Source organism: Nothobranchius furzeri, unplaced genomic scaffold (genome assembly GCF_043380555.1).
Source record: "Nothobranchius furzeri strain GRZ-AD unplaced genomic scaffold, NfurGRZ-RIMD1 Scf031, whole genome shotgun sequence".
NCBI classification, from domain to species: domain Eukaryota; kingdom Metazoa; phylum Chordata; class Actinopteri; order Cyprinodontiformes; family Nothobranchiidae; genus Nothobranchius; species Nothobranchius furzeri.
The window spans coordinates 823,417-829,712 of NW_027223048.1; the positions used below are offsets into that span (position 1 = coordinate 823,417).

Below are 6,296 nucleotides of genomic sequence, written 5' to 3' on the forward strand. Positions count from 1 at the left end.
TCTGTGAAAGGCAGCAACGCTTCAAATCTCATGACACATCTGCGTGACCATCACCCACAACTCTACAGTCAACGCAAGGCAAGCTAACGTTAGCGTTTTAGCTAAAATGCGTGATCCGAGGATTTGGGTTGAGGGAGAAAGCAACGAGTCGCTATATAAAGCAGCCGCAGCGCCGCTACCTGCATATAAACCGTGTCGCAGACACCCCCATGTTGAAATGACGCTATTGTTGAGGGTCTGACCTCATGAGGAAATTACTATGCAGTGATTTTCTCCAAAATGACTGTGCTTAAATTGCTCTGAAAAGCAAATAATCACATCAGCGCCAAGAAACTTCATTTCCCATGATGCTTTGCACACGGAAGCATTGGGTGATGTCACTGCCTAGTACCAGAAACACGTTCTGCGCATGTGCGGGAAGCCGTGGAGCTTTTCCCGCGAACTAAGACCATAAATCTTCAGCAGAGACAAAGAAACCTCGTTCTTTTGCCCAGGATACCTGGCGGTAAGGACACGCTTGTCGAACGCTCCGACAACTTGAGCACGCGGAAGCTCTAAGTGCCCAAGTTGAGCCACGCAACCGCTGGAAACCACTCCACCATCATCGGGACCTGACTGGGAACGAGCGGAGCTCCATTCAGCTCTCAGAGACGCTGTAAGTTGTCAAACTCAGCACAAAAGAAACTTCGTCCTCTTTGTGTCCAGCTCGTGGAGAAACACACGTGGAGCCAAACAACGGAGAAAGCATCAAACCGACGGATGACGCTGAAAACTGCGGAGAAAAACGGAGAACCGTCAAATCATAACAGCGGGGACGCCTTGCTGCTCATCTGGTGATCAGAAAACTCATTTTCTCTCTCCTTTTCTTCTCCCGTTTCCTCTATAGTCCAGAATAAGCAATAAAACCGCGCTATTGCTTAAAAAGTAGCTTCGTGTTTTCCTCTTTCGCTCCCAATTTGTCCTTCGGGTCATTTTGAAAGAATAAACTGCTTATTGATCATCGCTAATATCTTTAGTCGTCAGCTCTGGCCAGGCTGCCGACTCCTTTTAGATTAAATAATTTACAAGTGACCCTTTTGTTGTTTGTTAACTTTTGAAGTGTTTGAATTAAGTTTTACTGTGATTCTAAGCCACTAAGTGTTCGGGAAAGTAGAAAACTTTACACATCCAGGTCTCCTGTTGAATGCGAGGGGAGGGGAAGAGCCCCACACACACTCACAGCTCACTCCCCCCCACCTACTCTGGGGAAACAAAGACCCATTCATCTCACACACACACACACACTCACTCACACACACCACACAAACACCTTGAACATTATTTTGAATATACATCCTTTTATTTTATCACATGGTTATTATTCATTTATGCCACTGTTTATTCATTTGACAAATTGTTAATTAAACGTTATAAAATTCAGATTTTCGTCTCCAGTAGCTTTGTTGTGTCGAAGAGAAGTCTCTGCTCCAAGGATTCTACGAACTTCAAGAAAGACTGATAAGAGTTTTGGATTCAATTTTTCCCCGGTTAAAGGGGAATGGTGCCCCGTATATCTAAGAATATCTTAATTAATTAATAAATCAGTAAATATTCCCATATTTACAGAATTTATTGAAGAATCCAAAAGTAAGTTGAAGCTTACTAATTGTTCGCTCCTAATAACCCCAACACTATGCATTACGGGGCTCCCAGGGGCAGATAAGAGTTGGTCTCTCTCCGAGAATAATTATGAATTTAACAATGATTACTGCCTGATGACATTTTCCCACATCTGCAAAGCTCACTGGAAGGACACAAACCGAGGACAATATTTTCCTGATATAGGGTTTATTACTCAAGTAAGTGTCATGTTTGGAGGAAGGTACCTAACCCACGACATGCAGAATGCAACACAGACCAAAAACGGATGGTAAAATGATTTATTTATAAAGGAGGGACTTAGGATGCACAGATAAGTCTGTGGTTGGAACTGCTACGACAGCTCAGCGTCTGGAGGAGGGAGAACACAGGTGAGCATAGGTTCTGATTCAGAAGTCCAATGTAGGCAGAGGTAGAGCCCTGCACTGAAGCCCTAGGCCCTCGTGTCGGCCCGGCCCGAGGGCTGTCGGGCCGGGCGCCTTTATTTTTAATCGAATTCATTAAAAAAACGAAACACAAACGCAACATAGTAGAGCCCTGCGCGGGACTGTTTTCTTCATCCCGCTCCCGCTGAATTTCTGACCATTAACGCCTGCAACTGCAGCGTTAAACCAGGGGCGGATAAAGGACTGAAGAACATCCGGGGCTTAACACACGCACACACACACGCTCACACACACACACACACACACACACACACACGTGACACGCACTGGTCAACATCATATTTGTCTTGTACCACATAATTTTTAATCTGAAGCTACATATTAAGCATTTTCAGGTCAGAGTATTGTTCCTGTTAGTGTTTAGTGTGAGATGATAGTAAATATTCCCTTTCTTTCTCCAACAAATTTACCTGATAGTAAGCTAGCTTTAGGCAAACCAGCAGCACAACAAATATTTTCAAATAAGACTCACAAACCTGAGTCAACACTAGTCTCATCAAAGCTGGGGTTCTGTCGCCGTACTTTTGGTCTAAAAAACGTCCTTATGTCCATCTTCACTCATGCGTTTCAGGCAGAGAGTGCAGAAGAAGCCGGCTGCTGAAGGGCTTCTTCTTCAGTGGTGGAGGCTCAGGCAGGCTGTATACAAACTACTGCCAGCTGCTCCCTCTCTGTTGGACTTTGGTACTGCATGTTACTTATGCGATTTAGATCCGGGGCTTCAGCCCAAGTAGCCAGGCCTAATGCCGCCCCTGCATTAAACTCCCGCCCACACCCGTAGTGTGCATATCTACTCCCGCCCGCACCCGTAGTGTGCATATCTACTCACGCCCGCACCCGTAGTGTGCATATCTACTCCCGCCCGCACCCGTGGTGTGCATATCTACTCCCGCCTGCACCCGTAGTGTGCATATCTACTCCCGCCCGCACCCGTAGTGTGCATATCTACTCCCGCCCGCACCCGTAGTGTGCATATCTACTCCCGCCCGCACCCGTAGTGTGCATATCTACTCCCGCCCGCAACCGCAAAACTCGGAGAAATTACGCAGCTGGACCGAGCGCAATTTGTGGCAGCGGCAGCGCGAGTGGCACTTGCGTTGGCAGCTCTGACTCTTCCGGGTGGTGCCACGGCTTTTAGTGGCACCTGCCACTGCTGCCATGGCCGCTGTCACTGCTGCCACAGCTGCCACGGCCCATGCCACTGCTGCCAAGACACTTCCGGGTGGTGCCACGGCTTTTAGTGGCACCTGCCACTGCTGCCATGGCCGCTGTCACTGCTGCCACAGCCCATGCCACTGCTGCCAAGACACTTCCGGGTGGTGCCACGGCTTTTAGTGGCACTAGCCACGCCCCCTGCCTCTAAAAGTCGTGGCACCACCCGGAAGTGGTGGTGCCACGACTTTTAGTGGCACCTGCCACTGCTGCCACAGTACCTGCAGCTGCCACAGGCTGTAGTGACCTCAGTAATTGCAGCACTTATTGCATCATCGGCCTCATCATGCCAACGTTTTTATTTTTTACTTTATTAACAAAATCAAAACAAACAAGGCTGTCACCAAAAATATTTGAAATATTTCAAGCGGTTTACAAATGCATTTCCCAGTCACTCCATGCATATACAGTGTAATGCAATCAGAAGCGTTAATGCATTTATTTTTTCCATCATTTTTATTGCTCCCACAGACGAATCCGTGACAGCTCTAGTGGAAGATCCACAGACACTTCCGGGTTGAAGACCGGCGGGTCAGCGGCCTCCGGTACGGAGTCAGGAAGCAGGGGAGCACCAGAGGCAGATGAAGAGCTTCCAGAGCAGTTCTCAATTTCTGAAATAATTTATGACAACTGCTACCAATGTGGATTGTGGAATAAAAAGAGATAAACTGTTAGTTTTCTCAATACTGTCATTGCAATCGCAGCAGATAACGCCATCTGCCGGCTTAAAATGGTTATTGCAGTACATTTTAAACAACTTGGAAGTGAAAAGGCTGTTTGTCACTACAACAGATTTGGGAATGTAGTTTATTGTTAATAGATATTGTGATTTTACAACAATAAAGTTTTGTATTGTGTATATAGATTTATCACTCTCTGTAATGTGAAGGGACTCCAATAAAGAAGACTTAGAACACAATAAAACTTTATTAAAACCAAGACCTATGCTGTTTAGTCTTGTACCTCAAATCTGGAGAAAACTTTGAGGTTCTTCTCATCTATGATAAAGGAACAGAACTTGTCATAGTCATTTTTATTTTCAAAAGCAAAAGTCAAATGTTCTGCTGGAGAGTCATAATCATGTTCCTCGTTCCAGCTTTGAACTGCCTCAAGGACTTCCTGCTGTTCTTCCTCATCCATGGACAGAACGGATGGCACTTTAACCATTCCCTCGAACAGTGTTCCCTTTACCCACTCGGCTGCTGCCAGCGTGTCTGCCAAAATACTGCTTTCCTGTGAAAATGACGGACACACACACACACACACACACACACACACACACACATATTTATATATATACATGCAATGTTTATGCATGTATGCTGAAAACCCCTCTTTGATTTCGAAGTAGAAGTTGCAAAATTCCCGGGACATCAAACACACTCCGCCCTCACTGTAAATATATACATATGTACTATATACTATACTTGTTATGTGTGCTTTACCTTTGGAGTGTCATCATTAATGGCCAGTTCTGCTTTTCTGTGAGGTCAGAGAAATCATGGCGTTTCAAAATTTCAGCTTATTATACATGCTCCTAACAGGAGTCAGCACCCAAATGTTACTATACCCTTCATTGTCAATGAATGGCTTGGTCTTCATAAGCAAGTCTTCTGCTTGAAAACGGCAGATGACATTTGTAGTCTGCACCCACTGAATCAGAGCCTATAAAACAATTTTACATCAAATTAATTTGGAAAAAGTTAGAATCTACATTATGCAGATCTTTGACCACATTATTATTGTGAAGGCACTATTTTCTGTTGGTGAAAATGTAATTTTAGCATCCAACTTCTTCCTGCTTGTGTTACAAAACATTACAAATACTAGTAAGTTGTGTTTTTTTATATTTATAAGTGTCATATAAACATACCTCGGGCAGAATAACATCTGTTATGAAATGAGGATCCACAGATGTAGTTCCTGAAAGTGACAGGACTCTTTCCAAACGCTGGATGATTGTTTCAGTCTGGAACAGGAAGTAATAAATATAATAAATGAACAATAAAATTATAAAATTAATTGGGAGGTTGGAGAGAAAGTCATTAAATTCTTTAGTTCTGTATAACTTCCAATGTACGTTCTTGTCAATAACACATTATTTATAAATTTTACCATGGCCAATTTACACCTTATCCTGTAGAACCATTTTAAGCCGGCAGATGGCGTTATCTGCTGCGATTGCAATGACAATATTGAGAAAACTAACAGTTTATCTCTTTTTATTCCACAATCCACATTGGTAGCAGTTGTCATAAATTATTTCAGAAATTGAGAACTGCTCTGGCGCTCTCCATCTGCCTCTGGTAATCCCCTGCTTCCTGACTCCGTACCGGAGGCCGGTGACTCGCCGGTCCTCAACCCGGAAGTGTCTGTGGATCTTCCACTAGAGCTGTCACAGATTCGTCTGTGGGAGCAATAAAAATGATGGAAAAAATAAATGCATTAATGCTTCTGATTGCATTACACTGTATATGCCTGGAGTGACTGGGAAATGCATTTGTAAACCGCTTGAAATATTTCAAATATTTTCGGTGACAGCCTTGTTTGTTTTGATTTTGTTAATAAAGTAAAAAATAAAAACGTTGGCATGATGAGGCCGATGATGCAATAAGTGCTGCAATTACTGAGGTCACTACAGCCTATGGCAGCCGCAGGTACCGTGGCAGCAGTGGCAGGTGCCACTAAAAGTCGTGGCACCACTTCCAGGACACATTTGTCCTTTACCAGAATGTTTCATCTATCTTGTAATTTCCATTTTGTATTTTGTAATTTGTATTTTGTAATTTGAATTTCTTTTATTGTTGATTTATTCAATATATTTACATACAACTGTACCATGTTTAGCGCTTTGGGCTTCCTGACAGGGTTGCGGAAGGCGCTTTATAAATAAAACTTTGATTGATTGATTGATTGATTGATTGATCTCCAAAACCTTGGTGACAGGATGAGATAGCTGCAGCATATGTTTTAATAGTGCTGAATGCGAGGCCCCTGTCCACC

General features: G+C 43.8%; 1 long non-coding RNA gene across 1 annotated transcript; it reads left to right on the forward strand.

The window, feature by feature from the left end:
• The first annotated feature begins 693 nt into the window (after positions 1-693).
• On the forward strand, positions 694-3,967 carry LOC139064491 (uncharacterized). Its single transcript, XR_011517498.1, has 2 exons — positions 694-833; positions 3,765-3,967. It is a non-coding gene; the product is annotated as an uncharacterized lncRNA (long non-coding RNA).
• The last annotated feature ends 2,329 nt before the right edge of the window (positions 3,968-6,296 follow it).